The sequence below is a fragment of the Caretta caretta genome, chromosome 11, assembly GCF_965140235.1.
Source record: "Caretta caretta isolate rCarCar2 chromosome 11, rCarCar1.hap1, whole genome shotgun sequence".
Classification (NCBI taxonomy): domain Eukaryota; kingdom Metazoa; phylum Chordata; order Testudines; family Cheloniidae; genus Caretta; species Caretta caretta.
Window position 1 is genome coordinate 5,841,704 of NC_134216.1, and position 18,193 is coordinate 5,859,896.

Consider the following 18,193-nt stretch of genomic DNA (forward strand, 5'->3'; position numbering starts at 1 on the left):
GCGGCTTCTACCCATTGGGTACAGACTTTGCAGAACATTCACTCTTCTCTGTCAACCCTTCTCAGAATTCTAGCCATAATCCCCTGCATGGATCTGCATAAAATAAAGTCCTATAAGGGCAATGTACAAAACATACCTACTTACATACAGCCTGCTCCAGTGCCCCTTGAAGCCAATGAGATCCTTTGCATTGCCTCCAATGGGCTCTGGATCATGCCCATGGAGGAAGGACACTTACTGATGGTGACAGTGAAAACTTTGCAGCTCAAAACCCTCATGAGAGGTCTGGGTGATACCATGGCATGAGGAAACCAAGTTATAGTATATGAGTAACAGGAAATTTCTCACTGATTTTCAAAAATTCACATGCACCATCACCTGTGTAAATTTATGTGCACAGCAGCGAACCTAGTCCTCATATGCATGTCAAATAGAGTGACCAGACATTCCAATGTTATTGGGACCATCCCGATATTAGGGGATGTTATGGTCTTATATATGCAATGATACCCTGCCCCTCCATCCCCCCAGAAAAAAAGTGTCCCGCTTTTTCACACTTGCTATCTGGTCACCCTATGTCAAATCAGATACTACTGGGTGCAAATGGATAGTTAGACACACAAATGCCCTTTTGTGCACACAGATGCCTGATCTGTGTAACAAATGAAATAATTACACACCCAAATTAGCCGCTCCATTGCACATGGATTTTTCTTTTTGCAATTGAATGGAAGGTTGTTCTTGAAACTCAGGCTCTAAATTTCATGGGTGAGCTTTACAACCTTCATTTTGGAGGCTTTTGTTCAGACAGGCACCTGAAATTTGGTTTGGAACTTGCTTCTTTCTTTGAAACTTACGGGACCTGAAATTTGTGTGAACTTACCACAAACTATGGAGATACAGACTCATTAAAAAGGTTACAGGCCATGTAAGTGGAGTGTATGAACCTAATACCCCAATACAGAGTTAGGGGCACTCTTCTTCAGTGGGGCCTTCTTTTGTATAAGATGCAAAACAGAATATTTGTACCCAGGGGATCATTAAAGCAGCCACTGGCTCAGTTAGCAAGAGTAAGGATGACAGCCAGTATGTCCTTGCCAAAGTCCACTGAATACATTCTGCCTACTTACGCCTCTCATCTAGGTTCCATTGGTTAGGGGTTCTCAACATTCACCATGTTGTGGACCACATCTTAAAAGAGAGATTGTCTTATGGAGATGTCGTTTCCCATTCATGATGAAGTGGACCATCTCCCTTCCCATTGTCTATCAAAGAACATCCCTGTGGCAACCAATGCAGTTGCACAAACGAAAAAAGGACATTAGGAAAGCATATAATCTATAAAATTGCATTCAATACAATTAACGGTTTGAGCATTGGCCTGCTAAACCCAGGCTTGTGAGTTCAATCCTTGAGGGGGCCATTTAGGGATGGGGCAAAAATTGGGGATTGGTCCTGCTTTGAGCAGGGGGTGGGACTAGATGACCTCCTGAGGTCCCTTCCCACCCTGATATTCTATGATTCTATGATAACCAGCTGGAAACAAAGAGGAGGGGCGAGAGTATCATGTGACCAGCCAACTTTCTGCAGATCACCAGCGAGTGCACTGTATATCAACAGAAGCCGATGGGCCACAGTTTGGCAACCATCAAGACACAGTTTTCTTTCCACTATCTAGCCTAAAATGTTGTGATGTGTGTAGTGCTATGCGCTGTTAGAACATCTGTTGTCATCAACCAAGAGATACCTGTATTTCTTTGTTGGCGCCAAATTTGGCATAATAAGAAACCACCTCACCCATAACTACATGCAGCTTGTTAGAGAGAGAGAGAGCTGGTAATGTGTTTTGGGATGAAAGACAATATATAGAAATAATAAGGTGTTCATAGAAGTTAGAGATAGCCTGGTTGATTGAATATGTCTTTTCTATCTCCCTTCCATGGTGTCATCCAGAATTGTCCTCTATAGTCCATTTTGTCCAGTCATCTTTTAAATATCCCCAGAAATGAATCAGTTACCATCTCATTTGGGAGACTCCAGAACTTAACACTGTAAAGCTCGCTGTCTGGAAGTTTTCCCTAATATTTGGCCTAAATCTTCCTTTGCTTAATTTTACCCCACTTGCCTTTCTGGTCACTTAGCCCCTACACAAAGGTATTATGTCCGGCACTCTTCATGTGGACAAGCTCCAGTCTTTTTAATGTTTCCTCAAAGGGCCTAATAGTAATGATTATAATAATAAAATAATAATAATACATATTAATGATAATAAATAAATAATAATAGACTCTACTTTTATGTTTGTTAATTTTTGCCTTTCATGTAATTTTTCTTAATGTGTGTGTTACTGAAGAGAGGGAGAGAGAGAGAGAGAAGCATAAATTCCCCCAGCTTTAATGCACATGAACAAATTTAACCTCAAATTACTTAATAAACCTAGTTCTCATATTTTCTGCCCGAGATTGTGCTGGAAGTTCCTTGCAATTCAGGTTAAGAGCTAAATTTGGAGAAGGAGTGCCCACGGCAAACTCTAAACTCTTGGCTCTGCTGAACTACACCGATATTTTTGTTTGTTATCTCGTCTATCTCTGCATGAAATTAACAGATTTTTCCTCTTCACTTCACTTTGACCTGATTCAAGCAAACAGAAACAGCTCTAGACATAGGAGGAAAAATATGATGCTCTAGTCTTTAAAACAACCCTCTTCTCTTTCAAAATAACTTATGTTAACATACCCAGTCCATGGATAGCCAAGGTAAATGACTGACGGTTCTCTATTGGGTACTGTGGAATTAGGTTGCTAACACTAACATAGCTATTTATATCACTACAGAGTGAGTCTATAATGGAATAATTAGCAGCGCTCTTTCTGTGTTGGAGTGAGTTATGAAGCTGTAAAGGCATTTTGTAAATAGCCACACGAACACCAATGCCTCAAGGTATCGTTTAACCCCAGACATTGATCGTTGAACCTTTTGTTCTGGAATTGCCTGGGGACATATTCTGTTTGCATTGCTCTTATTAATGGGGTCACGCATTTGAAGGTGTGTTGATCTAGAGTAGTTGTTTATTAATGCTTGTGGGGCTTGCTCTCAATAGAGGTAATTCAGATTTGTGAGCAAGCTTTGCTTTTGAGGGTGGGGTCAGAAATGTTCACAGATTCACAGAGTTTAAGGCCAGAAGGGACCATTAGATCAACTCGTCTGACCTCCTGTATATCACGGGTCCCTAAGGTCCACCCAGGTACCCCTGTCTTGAGCCCAATAACTGGTGTTTGTCTGAATCATATCTTCCAGAAAGGCATCCAGTCTTGCTCTGAAGACATCAAGAAATGGAGAATCCTTGGGAGTTTGTCGCGGTGATTAAACATTGGCTTCCAGCACACAGCTAATCCTCCAGCTGGGTGGCTTGTTTAGTTGCAAATACTTTCTTTGTATCATCCGAAAATTTTATCAGCAGTGATTTTATGTTTACTTCCAGATCATTAACGGCAGCCTATAAAGCCTATCGGAAGATTGACTGGCCTCAGTGGGAAAATAGGGACGGGCCAGACATTGAGAAAGAAAGAACAACAAATACTGTCCCAGCTTTGGCCTGTACATTTTAAAATTTTCATTTCCCCAATTCTGGTGCAGAGCCATTTCACATGGGATGAGTCTGAAAAGCTGGAGGGCTGTTCTAATTTAACACCAGGTGATAATGGCCCCAAGGTTCTGAAATGGTCGCTGGTGGACAATGTAGCATCCTGACCATGCTTCCTATGCTGTGGTACCTCAATGGCTAGAATTCACATCGTATTCCAGGCACCGGCCCTGTATGTTTTGGGTGTGGGAGGGGGGATTCTTGGCTTTTTCTAGGCTTCATAAGGCAGTCCCTCCAAGATAAAAAGTTGTAGGACCCAGTCCTGTGAGGTACCCAGCAGTATTTTGCCCAATTACTTCCAGATCAATACAAATACGTTGTGATGGAACAGCTTGTTAAGATCTAAAGATCTTAAAAGGGTAAAAGCCAAACATCTATTTTTAAAAGTACATTCTCCACATTGGGAGGTTCTAGGAATTCCTCTGGTGGCCTGTGCGAACATGAAGATTAAAATGCTGCATCTCACATTAACCTATGGACTGCACACAGTTATTCTGTTGAATCAAATTTCTTATATGTCCATTAATGTCCTGCTGCCTATATATACAGCTTAGCTGTCAAGCCTAAAAAGCGGGTCATTTATTAGCACACAGTTTCTGAACAATATGTAAAAATATCCAATCAAAAGAATTTTCCTGCTAAATTTGTTCTCCTTTGGTCTGATATATCTATTGTGGTGTCGTACCCAAAGTACCTGTTCACTTTACACTGTTCCATTTAGAACAAACAGATTCTCAGAATTGAATTGGCATTTATGGTTACATGCTCTCATTATGACACGCAGGGCCAAACCTTCTTTGCGTCACACCTGCGCGTGGCATGGGTTTCATTGGGACTACTCATGTGAGTAAGGTAAGGAGGACTGCTTAGCTGGAACCAACCGGTGATTGGATAGGCTGAAAGACAAGCTATATACATAGTTTGTGGGTCCAGGAATTGAACTTTGTATTTGTTAGCAAGAGGCAGATATTGTAGTAGCATGAATCATGGGACTGGAAGGGACCTCGAGAGGTCATCTCGTTCAGTCCCCTGCACTCACGGCAGGACAAAGTATTATCTAGACCAGGCTGACAGCAGCTTGTCTAATCTCCTCTTAAAAATCTCCAATGACAGAGATTCCACAACCTTCCTAAGCAATTTATTCCAGTGCTTAACCACCTTGACAGTTATGAAGATTTTCCCAATGTCAAAACTAAACCTCCCTTGCTGCAATTTAAGCCCATGGCTTCTTGTCCTATCCTCAGAGTTTAAGGAGAACAATTTTTCTCCCTCCTCCTTGTAACAGCCTTTTACGTACTTGAAAACTGTTGTTATGTCCCCTCTGTCTTCTCTTTTCCAGACTAAACAAACCCGGTTTTTTCAATCTTCCCCGAGAGGTCATGTTTTTGAGACTGTTAATCATTTTTGTTGCTATGCTCTGGACTTTCTCCAATTTGTCCACATCATTCCTGAAATGTGGCGCCCAGAACTGGACACAATACTCCAGTTGAGGCCTAATCAACATGTAGTAGAGTAGAAGAATTACTTCTCATGTCTTGCTTACAACACTCCTGCTAATACATCCCAGAATGACATTTGCTTTTTTTGCAACAGTGTTACTTTGTTGACTCATATTTAGCTTGTGATCCACTGTGACCCCAAAACCCCTTTCTGCAGTACTCCTACCTAGGCAGTCATTTCCCATTTTGTATGTGTGCAACTGATTGTTCCTTCCTAAGTGGAATTCTTTGCACTTGTCCTTGCTACATTTCATCCTATTTACTTATGACCATTTCTCAAAATGCTCATACAGCTACAAAGTTTTTCCTGTATCAGGGAACATTTCTCATTAGATTTTTTTAGTTACCCTTCCCTAAATTAACTCAAAGCATTTCACTTTCCCTCTCTAGTCTGCGTGCATGTGTTTGAATGACATTTTCTTTTCCTCAATCCCCTTTTACTTTGGGTAGCTACTGAATCTGTTTCCCTCTCCCTTATCTGAGCCAAATAGCTGGGAAGACAAACCCCTTTTTGAAAGCTCTCCCCAGCTGAGGCTGTTTGCTAAACAGGAGAGTATTTGCAGCTAAACAAGCCACCAGGCTGGAGGATTAGCTGTGTGTGTGCTGGAAGCCTGCTCAAGGAGTGAAGTCCAGGTGCTGTGTTTGATTGCAAACCTCAGGTGAGCTGTAGGAGTCTTGCTTTCCTGATGATAGCAATATTCTGAGGAATGCAGTTCAGGTGTCCAGTAACTGGGTTGGATTTAAGAAGCAGGACATGCTGGGTGTTGAGGACCATACTTAAAAAGCCTCACCCAAGCTGGGAGCTAGTCTCTTAAACCCAAAGTAACTCTGTAGGAATACTGATTGCTTTTTAGCCTAGTGTATTTTAGGTATAAATGTATTTGCTTTGTCTGAGGAGATTAGTGATTAAAAAGTCCCTTTGTCAGTTTTATCTGTGAAACACAAATAATTCCTTTGTTGTCATTAGCCCTATTTGGTAGTGAATATAGACTTTCTTACCTTTCTCTAGATCTCCTAACTGTACATGCTTAGCTCCTGAAAGCAATGCTTGTTAAATGCAATGGCTAGCTCTGACTCTCATTAGTCAAAAAGAAAAGGAGTACTTGTGGCACCTTAGAGACTAACCAATTTATTTGAGCATGAGCTTTCGTGAGCTACAGCTCACTGATGAAGTGAGCTGTAGCTCACGAAAGCTCATGCTCAAATAAATTGGTTAGTCTCTAAGGTACCACAAGTACTCCTTTTCTTTTTGCGAATACAGACTAACACGGCTGTTCCTCTGAAACCTCTCATTAGTCAGCAGCTAGTGAGAGGAGTAGTCCTATGACCTTCAAAGACAGAGCCCAGTTCTGCCCTGGGATGTAATGATCAATGCAGGGACCTTCGGGTTGATTCTGTTCTCAATTATACTAATCTAAACTGGGAGTAACTCTGTCAAAGTCAATTGAGCTATCACAATATGAGACCAGAATCATGTCCTTTATGCATCTGAAGACAGAATTGCGCTCTAAGGCATTTTCTCTTCTAAAAAACCTTCCCCAAATCACCTTTGGGCTGCAATCTTAAAATCACTTTCACTAAGAAATGAAAGATAAACCTATTTTAGGGGAGTTCTGCTGTCTGGTGGCTTATTTATTATCAAATTAAAATTTTTAAAGAAAAAAACAGTAGAAAATGAATTCAGCGATCTGTGTAGTGGCTGCTCTTGGTTGCAAAATGCAGGGGGAAAGATGTTAGTAGAAGACTCTCAAATGTAAAATCAGATTAAAAGTGATGTCTCAGCCCGGAGGCATTCACATTATAGATGAGAAGTTGGACCAAATTTTATTTTCTAATCTCTTGTGGCTAGCATCACATTTTAGTATCTTTTTTTTATCTGCCTGACACAATCCCTGTCTATGCCATGCAAACACTGCTAAGGATTTCCAAGCATTATAGACCCATCCAATAATTCATAGATCTCATGATTTCAGAGACTGAGTTAAATTACATTGGACCCTTAGCACTGGGCAGCAAGTTAAATGACATTGGATCTTTAATACTGTTGTTTTGTTTTCCAAAATAATGACTGTGGCAGTTTGGATTCAAAATAATTTGATTGATAAAACCTGCATTTTTTTTCTTTATCATTTATATGTCTGGTTTTCCATTACTGGAAGTAAGTTGTTGCTGTTTGTGTCAAAGATCGACTTCAAATCAAGATTGGATGTTTTTCTAAGGGACACTCCCAGTCAACCCCAATTTGGGCCTAATGCAGCAACGGACGCATGAGATTCCTAGGGCCTGTGTAATGCGGGAGGTCAGTCTAGATGATCATGGTGATTCCCTTCAGGCTTTAAAATCTATGACACAAAGCTCTCAAGGGCTTGATCCAAAGCTCTCCAGATATGCTCATGCTCCACAGACTTCTAGTGATTTCTACTAGCTTTCAAACAGTAAATAGCGCATCAGTAAATCAACCATTTCCAATGGGCACAAGAAGCCTACACAAAATCTTTTCTATCTAGAGTAGTATTTTCCCCTTCATAAACTTTCACGGGCTGATGGTAACTGCATTGCCAGAGCCATCTTCAGACAGCAAAAGCCAGCCTGTTACGTATGCAGAACTAAAATTACATATTTCAAAGGCTTATGTGAAAATTGCTTTGAGTGTTAATTGCCAAAATGATTCAGCTTTATGAGAACCTTTCTTACGCAGTCAGGTATGTCTCATAGCTCCCAGCCTGCCAAGCCTTACTGGACAGCAAGCTGTGCTGTCTCCCCAGATGTTTGAAGATGATTTCCCCCACCCCCGCTCCAAAACCAAGAAACTCTTAAGAAATTGTTTAATGAAGTAATTGATGCACAATAGTTGATTCTTTGATTTATTCCACAAAAAGAAAAAAATCTCAACAGAATGCATGAAAGTTTGTTTTGGCTTTTAATTACTGGAGCAGATTGTCAGATTAACCGTGCCCAAGAAAGATAAAACAAAAGCCAGAGTTTTGGCAGGTTTAAGACTCTCTGCCAAATATAATTTAGAAAGGGTCCAATGATCTCTGCATTCAATGGATGTTGTTTACTTGTGGTGCTTGAGGCCATCTAACCCTCCATCCCACCCTTTGCAACCAAAATTGTTGGTGGAAACAGCCATAATCCCGTCCAGCCTAAACCCCTAGATTCAAATACTCCCAAGCTTTATCTATGTTCTGATCCAGAGCTGAATTTTGCAGTAGACTTATGGGGCTGATCCTGAGCAGGAGTAAATCAGTGCAGTGCTTTTGAAGTCAGGGGAGCTCTGTTGAAGTCCTTGGAGTTACGCCAGTTTACACCAGCTGAGGATCTGGCTTCACATTTCTATTAAGGGCTGAACCAAAGCCTTGCATCTGAACAACAAAACCCACTGAGGTTCAGGTTCTTTGCTTGCAGTGGAAATCCACATTTGCCCTCTAGCTGTAGAAGTGCTAAGTTGGGAAATTTAAAAGGGGAGATTTTCTAGACTTGTGGGGATAAAATGTTTGAGAGCCACAGTTTGGTCTTCACAGAGTATGTCTGCACTATGGAACCTATGCCAGCAAACCTAAACCAGATAGCCCCCTCGGGTAGATGAACCTGCACTGACAGAAGGCATTTTTCTGTTCGTGTAGGAACTAGTTATACTTGTACAGAATCTGTGTGTAGACAAAGGCCTCAGTCCTAGGACAGAATCCCTAGCCCCTGCATTTGCAACGTCTCGGGGCCTGTCTAAGCTTATAGCGATGCAGCTGTGCCTCAGTTGTGCTTAGTGAAGATGCTTCCTAGGTTGATGGAAGAATTTCTCCCATCAGCGGAGGTACTCCACCTCCCTGTGCAGTGGTAGCTGTGTCAGCAGGAGAAGCCCTCCCATGGACATAGCACTGTCTACACTGGGAGCTCGATCAGTAAAGGTGTTGCACAGGGGTGTGGATTTGCCCCGACCCTGAATGATGTAGTTATGCTGACATAAATTTGTAGTGTAGACTAGGGGTCATTAACCCTGTTAGTTGTGGCTTCCTGGCTGGCCTTTTGAACCTGGGCCATTTGGCTCACAATCCCTCTTTAAGGACTCTTCTGGGAGTATCCAATATTTCTATGGAGGATTCCTCCTACCTCAACGACTCTTAGGGACTGGCCATCGCATAGCCCCTCTGCAGAGCGATGAACTTGATTTGGTAAATGGGGTCTATGGGGTCTATTCTTAAACTTAGGTCAACCTAACTACATTGCTCATGGCTGTGAAAAATCTCATGTGTTTTACAGTTCGGGCGTGAAACAGTTTGGGCGTTTTACTGTAAAACGTCACTGTAAAACATTCTCATCAAAACATTCGCTCTCTGCTTGCCAAGGTGCTGCTTCTACATTTCTAGTATGATTCACAAATATTAGGAGGCTTTTCTCATGGGAAATACTGTTTACTATAAATCAGGAATCTTTGATTTATAGGGAGACAATGGGGAATGGAGCAAATGCTCCAGAGAGGGAATGGCAGCTCCTTTCATAATGATTTTGCCCGGAGAGTCACTAAGGCAACCTCTTTGCTGGAAAATGCTCACCTCCAACACACTTTTTCTTATACTTCTCCGTGAAGTGCATCTTCTTTTAATCACAAAGGGCTTTATTGAGCAGACGGGACCGGTGTGAAAAGCAGCATGACAATAAAGCACAGGCTAGCAAAGGTCTAGTAACTGCAAAGGCAGCCATGGTGTTTTCCCCGTCCTCTGAGCAGGGTAAGGGCTATGTTGGGTTCATGCAATTTCCCAAGCACATTATGCAGCTGGGTGGAGCCGCACAAAGATGATTTTCTAGCTTCATTGGAATGAAAATATTTATTTATTAATTAATTCACCACTGTGGGGAGGAAGTGAGAGCAGAAGGTTCACATTCTTATTTTAACACTGCTAATTGGCAGAGGAAATTGCCTTAGTGTTTCTAAGAGAGCTGTGTTCTGATGGGCAAAGATTTGCCATGTACCCTCTTGTATTTGTATATGTGTATATGAAGTGTCTCTTGGCTCCTGACCAATACAGACTGATACTGGCTCCTCGCCAGAGTATTTAGCCCTTTCGCTCAGACTGTAAAAGCTCTTGCTCTGAGCTCGTTTGTTCTTCATTCAGGCCTCTGTGCCTGGATATCATCACATGGGAAGAAAAAAAAAAGATTGCTTGAGCCCAGAGTGTCACTCTCACAGTACAGTGGTCTCTGCCCGTTTGCCAGTCAGCAGCGAGATATAATAATCTACTTGACTCTTCCCTTTCTGTGTTTGAAACTAAGCTGTGCTGCTGATGGACTGAATAGATGTTAGCTGAGCAGAGTTTCTGAGCCCATCACTGTATTTAAACATAATATTCAGGGAATATTAGAAAAAGCTATGGAAAGCCCCAGGCATCACACTTCTGTTTATAATACAAGAATTGTATGAATGGAAAAGAAAAAGAAGATAGGCACTGTAAAGAATGTTGTTTGCTGTGTTGTCGTAGCCATGTTGGTCCCAGGATATTAGAGAGACAAAGCGGGTGTGGTGGGGTCTTTTATTGCACCAACTTCCGAAAGAAGAGCTCTGTGTGAGCTCAGAAGCTTGTCTCTTTCACCAACAGACGTTGGTCCAATACAAGCCATTACCTCCCCCATCTTGTCACTGTAAAGAGTGGCAGGAGGTAGTTTAATAGAAATACAATATAAAGTGCAATTTGGATTAAACGTGACCATTGTAAAAATGCCATTGATCACTCTATTCGGTGCTAGAGGGGGAAGGATGATGTTTCCTGGTAACACAGTGCATGGTATTGGGTTGCATTTTGTCAGCATGTGTTAAATTGGGAAGGATTCCAACTGATCCTGCTAGCAATTCCCTTGAGAGATTAGATTCTTTCTAAGATACTGGAAAGCTGAAAGATCCGTTACATCTTGCTGATCATTATCCAGCCGTCAGGAAGTAGTGTACTTCCACTCAGCCAGGTCCGACAAGACCGTCTGTGGGAGGTTTGTTTTTGTTTTTTTAGCTGAAATAGAAACATTAATCAAAAGCTGTCCTGGAGGCAGGTTGTTTATTGTAAGGTCTGGACCCTTTTCTTATCCAATGCAACCAGAACTTTCCATCCTAAGCCCCCTGTCCCAGCCCCAGTGATAGAAGCAGTGTGAAGTGCATCATATTAATGTATTAGACGTCTCTTCCGAATTAGCTCCGGGCTGGTGGGAAATCCAGAAGTGTGCATTTATTTTGGAGAGTAATACATTTTGCAGAGTTGAATTCCGTTGCTACCGGGAGCCAAGTGTTGTTGCAAACAGTGGTTTTCAGTTCCTTTCCTTTTGATACTTTTCTTCTGCTTTGTTGTACAAACCTGGGGTAAGCTTGTCAAAATCAATGGGGTTAAAAAAGGGATGAATTTGGTCCAATGGACCTTTTATACAGTTCCTGGCACAAAAGCCACAAACAAGGGGCCAACACAACACAAGACTCTGTTTTGACTTACTCTCCCTGCAGCCTCTCTGATTTCAGTACAGGTCAACACAGAATTTGGCTGCTAGTGCATCTCCAGGTGTAAATTAGGTACCATAAAGATGAGTGATATACTTCAGCCCTATGGGCAGGAACACCCATGGGTAGGCACGGCCTGATTTGCATACTAGGCTTGCACATCAAGGGAGCATCCAATGGCCACTCTTTGGTGGGAACACTGTTCTTGCACTCTACCAGTCCTGCACTTGGTGGGCACTGCATGGGGATGAATGTCTGGATGGAGATAGCATCATCAGACCTTCCCCACTGATTCCAGGCATGGTACAACTTATTGACACACAGCTTTTTCAGATACCACAGCCCATGGAGCGCGACTTCTCCACCTTACCCAGCACAGTTGTGCCTCTGAAGGGCTATAATTTGGCCCAATTAATGTATCCCATGGAGCAATGCGTTGGAGAAACACGGGTTCAAAATAAGCAGAGGGCAAACAGAACATATGGTATGTAATGTCAATAATGTGAACCCTGAAGGAAACTAGATGGGCAGACTATCAAAAATGCAGTTTCAAGTATCTGGGTACCAGAATTTGGGGAAATGGAGGATGAAATTAGAGCTAAGATTAAAACATACCTGGCTCAAATAAATAAATATATATATATGAGAGAGAGAGAGAGAGAAGTGGTGTAGTATAGGACAGGAAAATAGCAGTCAGACTGAAAAAGGAACGTCTATAAAATGGGGGTCTGTCCAGTTTTAATGTCTGACCTTGTGTGATGGGCAACAAAGAAGAAAGATGAGCAAACGATCTTTTCCACAGAAATGCCAATGTTGAGTTGGGTGTGTTGGGTAAGCAAGAAAGACCATGTGAGGAAAATGTATGTTTGAGACGTACTCCCAAGAACACCCATAAATGCAAAAAATGAGGGTATCCAGGCTCTGGTGGTTTGGTCATGCGAAGTGCAGTCCTGAAAACTGCGTGTGAAAGGGAGTCCAGAAGATTAAGACTGAAGGAAAAAGATAAAGAGGCTGACCCAAGAAGAAGTTGTGGGATGTGTGATGGGGCAAGGCCAGATGGCTATAGAAAAGTAGTGGGAGATAGATATATTAGCTCCAGGCTAAACAAATCCCTGGTACCAGGATAAGTGAATTGGCAGCTGCTCCAGGTCAATTAAGACACCTGGGGCCAATTAAGAACTTTCCAGAAGGCAGGGAGAATGGTTACGTGGAGGGTCACAGTGAGCCTCTGAGGCTAGCGAAATCCGCTAGGAAGCGCAGGACCCACGGAGGCAAGGACAGAGCTTTGTCACAGATGTTATAAAGGATGACGTTAGCATCCGGGGTGATAGAGGATATGGTATTGAACAGTGCACTTTGGAGAGAGAGAGAGAGACTCAAAGAGCAGACCACATTTGATGGGATTAACGAGGGGAAGATGAAGAAAGTACCCTGTTAGATTCCACAGGAGTCTTTCCATTAACCCCAATAGTCGCTGGATTAAGCCACCTATTAAAGAAGACTTGCACAAAAAAAGCTACAGTATGTCTTATTACAGATGCATCCTCCTATTAGCCTTTACTTAGGGATATTGTAAATTCACCTTGATATTTTAAATAAGGCAGAAAGAACAAAGCAGACACCTTCAGACTTGGTATGGTTTAAGTGGATGGCATGCTGTCCACCACGGATAATCAGTCAGTCACATTTTATAAGCCTGTCTCGGTTGGAGTCCCTGCACAAACTTTTTCAGAATACCTGAGGTCTATTAAATATACCAGCATGAATATCCACAGTGAAGACATCAGAAAGGTTGTGTTCTTTCTCTTGGCATTATGAGTTGATTTCTGATTTGAAGATTGAATCCTGCGTTGGCCTAAAAGCTTCTATCAGTACACCACCTTGCTCCCCAGCATTCTGCCTCTTGAGTTTGCTCACCTGATTAAAGAGGAAGGCTGTCTTAACTTGAGTTTCTTACTTGGACTTGCACTCATAAGAAAACAACATAATTGACAATTCTGCTTTAGCAACAAACTCATTCTTCCCCAAAGAGTTGCAGATATATAATAAAAAGAGAACAAAAATGGGGAAAGACACTCCTTAGATACAGAAAGTGACAATTTTATTTAAAAAGTATACTTTGTTTTAAATTTCTTTTCCCCATTCAAAGTATAGTAGATTAATACCAGCAGTTGATTAGTAGCTTTGTTGACTAAAAACATAATAGTCTACCTTAACATAAGTATCAGAGATAGCCATGAAGTAGAGGCATATATCAGTGAACTCTGATTGTTCTATGATCGTCTTTGTCAGGTTAAAGTAGGTTTGAATTGCAAACATTTATTTAAATACCACTTTAAACCCTTGCCGGCAGATATATATTCTTGAAACAAAAAAGAACAATGAAAGAAAACACTAAAATGTCCTGAGTGCTGAGTCGTTATAAAGGTTTATCCTTTGTTTTAGTGTATTCTTACTGAGATATATAAGGACTATAATTCACTTCCCCAAGAATAATAAACACAATGGGTGAAATTCTGCCCAGGGACGGATCCCTCTGGGACTTCACTAGAAACACCCCCAGAGAATGATGATTCCCCATTTACAATTATTTTTTGCAATCTATCCGCCAAACTAGTTTTTAGTCCATTTAATGTAGGCTACAATAATTTTGTATAGTGCTATTTTTTTAAAACAGAATGCCATATGGGATGAGGGCAAATGCGTGGCAGAAGTCAAAGTATATTATGTCATCAAAGTTACCTTCATCAATAAAACTTGTAATGTTATCAAAACACAGGATTATTTGCTTGACAAGACTTTTTTTTCGCATAAAACCATCTTGACTGGCATTAATTATGCTACACTTTTAATTCTTTACTGATTACATCCCATATCAGCATTTTGTCTATGTTTGGTGTCATGCTAACCAGCCTATAGTTACCAAGTCATCCTCTTTACTCCTTCTAAATATTGGCATAACATTAACTTTTTCCAGTTTTATTGAACTTCCTGAGTGTTCCCAGAGTTTCTTGGCCAATTCTGTTAATTGTCTTGGGTGCAAGTTACTTGGTCCTGCCGATTTTTAAAAATATTTAATTTGAGTAGTTGCTGGTTAACATCCTCCCTAGATATTAATGGAATAGAAAGTATTTCCCTATCACTATAAGACATGAATATATCATTCTGCTTCTTTTCAAATACGGAACAGAAATATAATAGGAATAGTTCTTCCTTTTCTCCATCATGATTGACACTCTTACTGTCCTTAACTAGTATTGGACCTACAGCATTGTTTGGATTTCATTTGCTCCTAATATGATTAAAGAATTATTTTTCATTGTCCCTAACCCTACTGGCCATAGATTTTTTTTTTCATTGATACCTTTAGCTTTTCTTATCAATTGTCTGGGTTTCCTGTCAATTTGTAGTCATTGCTCTCAGCTTCCCATAGTTTCCATCCATGCAAATTAATATTGAAGTCAACGGGAACCTGGAAGAGTTGCAGGACTGGGCCCTTAACTCTCGTTTTTAATACGATAACAATTCCCGCTTACGGTCTGCAACACGCTCTGTTGGAAACACACAGCACTAATGAAATCTTATTGCTATGGGTGAAAGGTGATGGGTTCATGCTAACTGAACACAGAGCTGCTTATTCCCGTGGGCTAGCTGGGATTCACATAGCTGTTTGTTTTTCAGTGTGTAAACCCACTTCGCTAGATTTTCCTGCAGGTAAATAAATTGAATGTCTATTTTCAGTGACTGAGCTCTCCTGTGAGGGGGGATATAGGCTTAGGAGTGCATTTCGGAACATATGGTTCTGCATATATACCTAGTTCAGCTCGGAGGGCTTGTCTTCACGGCAATTATCAGCTCGTTATTGCCCTCAAGTTATTCCACCTGCACTAGACTAGCGCGAAGGAGTTACCACATTGGGAAACAACACTGAAAACAGGCGGAGGGCTTGGATTAGTGGCACAGAGTGATTGGACTGGCAACTGATGAGTAGTTGTAAATCAAGATGCTGCATTCCCACCTCATCAGCGGCAGCACTCAAGGGGCAATCCATCCTGCCGGATGGGCCAGCTAGCTCCGGTTTAAAGCACCATTTAACTCAAGCTAGAGGTTTGTGTGTGTGGACAGGAGTTGGTTAAGGGGCAAAACTTGAGTTATAACTTGAGCTAACAATGCAGTGACAACAAAACCTTAGATACTATGGTGATAGGTCCTAGCACCAGCCCTGAAGAAAGACAGAAAGGTGATTTATCATCCTTTGTTTTATAAGACTTTGACATTATTGAGCAAGATCCTCAGCACGTGTAAATGAACGCAAGTCTACAGAAGTCATTGGAGCAATGCTGATTTACACCCGCTGAGGATCTGGGCCCTTAGTTATTTATTTATTCTTTGCAGTTTGTTTTGAAGGAGGGGGAGGTGTGTTGGGAAAAAATATAATATTTGTGCCAGCCATTCAAGACTATCTAGGCAATGTTTGCCTACATGTTCCGCGGTCATGCATTTAGTTAACACTCCAGAGGTCAAGGCTTCTGAATGAAGAAAGCTTCATAAGGTTGGACGTTCATCTGCTTCCTCGTTGATCTCATTCAGCAGTCTGGGATATGCACAGGTATCTTGGATGCTTGGTACCAGCAAGAAGACAATAGGCCATATCCCTGGCTTGGTACAGTCAGTATAGAGAGAGCTCCTTCTTGGCTGGTTCCCCCTCCGTTTTAAAATCTATTTTAACCACTGGTAAATTCAGAGGAACTCCACTAAGTCAGTGGAGACCCTGAAGTTAATGGAGTTCCAAGCTGTGTAAATCAGGAGTGAGTGAGAGCAAATGTGGCCAGATGTTTCTGTATGTTGCCATAAAAATACACAGCCTAATCGAGAGTGGCAGGCTGCAGGGTTGGTCCCAGAGACGCTTGCAGATATACCATTAAAACAGAGCTAAATTGCACAAAAATCAAATTTAGGGTCTGTAATGAAAGATGAAAAGATCTAAGCAGCAGCAGGTTTTCTTTTTCTAATGTGAATGGCAGGGTGGCATTTAAGCTATGACTGATCTCTAGCTTTTGGCAAGCTTGCGGTTTTTGCTCCACTATGATAAAAAATATAGCTAATAGGATAAGTGTGATTAAGTGACTCTGACAAGCAATTCACAGTTATCTCACATGGAGAAGCACAAGCAGGATCCAGTGAGCATTATTTCTGAATCTACAATACGAAGGCTTTCCAGCTTTGTTTATGCCACAGACCAAGTTCTGCTCTGGTTACTCTGGTGTAATCCCAAAGTAACTGTTGAAATTGGTAGAATAATTGTGGATTTAAATGTATAGATTTTTGAGGCCAGAATAATAGAATATCAGGGTTGGAAGGGACCTCAGGAGGTCATCTAGCCCAGCCCCCGGCTCAAAGCAGGACCAACCCCAACTAAATCATCCCATCTAGGGCTTTGTCAACCCGGGCCTTAAAAACCTCCTAAGGAAGGAGATTCCACCACCTTCTTAGGTAACGCATTCCAGTGCTCCACCACCCTCGTAGTGAAAAAGTTTTTCCTAATATCCAACCTAGACCTCCCGCACTGTAACTTGAGACCACTACTCCTTGTTCTGTCAAGGAGGGACTGTTTTTCATCTAGTCTAACCTCCTTTATAACACAAGCCATAGAACCTCAAGACTATGCAAGAACCCAACAACTTTGTCACTGAACCCATAACATTACACCCTAAGCCCATCTGGAACATAGGAATTGCCATACTGTCTCTGAGTTGTCTGGTCCAGTGTCCTGTATCCAGCGTGGCCAGCACCACAGACCAGTCTGACCCTAAGTATAATTTGCCATGTTCACTTGAAACTAGATAAAGCAGTGAAGAAAATGCCTGAAAGGTGGCCCAATAACACAATGGTGCCCTTCTACACAGGAGGCTGGTTACAATGGAAATTGGGTAGGGATAAATAGACACAACAGTGCCATTCAGTCATTTTATGAGTCAAAACAGGTTAGAGATGAAGCTCTTCCTTTGTCTGTCCTGAGGCAGCTCTGCTGTCTTTTAGTACTGCAGCTATTAAGACCTGGATTCTGGAACCTTTTGTGAGTCTTCCAGCTCCCAGGTACTGGACAGAAAAGCATCACAGGCATTGTCCCTGGTTGGAGACAGTTTGCTTTGCATTCTACTCCTAATAATTTTGCCTCAGAAGGCATCTGTGGGCTTGCGTGTCTATTTGGCCAGATTGACAATACTGTCCCTGAAGTCAATAGAATTGCATGGGGCAGGAGATCTGGCAGAAATTGACCAACTGCCTAGAAAGAGAATGGGATGCATTCATCTCGGTTGTTACTCCCTCACCTTCACTGATGAAAGTGGGCCAAGGTGCTGGGAACACTAACTATGTAACGAAAGGGTAAGGCACAGCTTCAGTGCCAAAATGCTGGCAGATGGTCCCACATTGGCACCGATAGTGGTTGGCATCTGGGAATGCTTAGGTAAGCATTCCCATCAACAGTGGAAGGCAGGGCCGCTACTGGGACTGAATGGGCCAAATTCTGTTCTCAGTAGCACCGGTGTAACACCACCGCTGGTAATGGGGTTACAC

General features: G+C 41.8%; 2 long non-coding RNA genes across 2 annotated transcripts in view; one reads left to right on the top strand and one right to left on the bottom strand.

Moving 5' to 3' along the window:
- Positions 1–1,319, bottom strand: part of LOC125645037 (uncharacterized) — a 54,209-nt gene extending 52,890 nt beyond the window's left edge. The window contains exon 1 of the long non-coding RNA XR_012664321.1: positions 1,131–1,319. This is a non-coding gene — a long non-coding RNA (uncharacterized LOC125645037). The remainder of the gene's footprint in view (positions 1–1,130) is intronic.
- Positions 1,320–5,464: 4,145 nt separating this feature from the next.
- The window catches only part of LOC125645038 (uncharacterized), a 35,131-nt gene continuing 22,402 nt past the window's right edge, over positions 5,465–18,193 (top strand). Inside the window, exon 1 of the long non-coding RNA XR_007359176.2 lies at positions 5,465–5,801. This is a non-coding gene — a long non-coding RNA (uncharacterized LOC125645038). The remainder of the gene's footprint in view (positions 5,802–18,193) is intronic.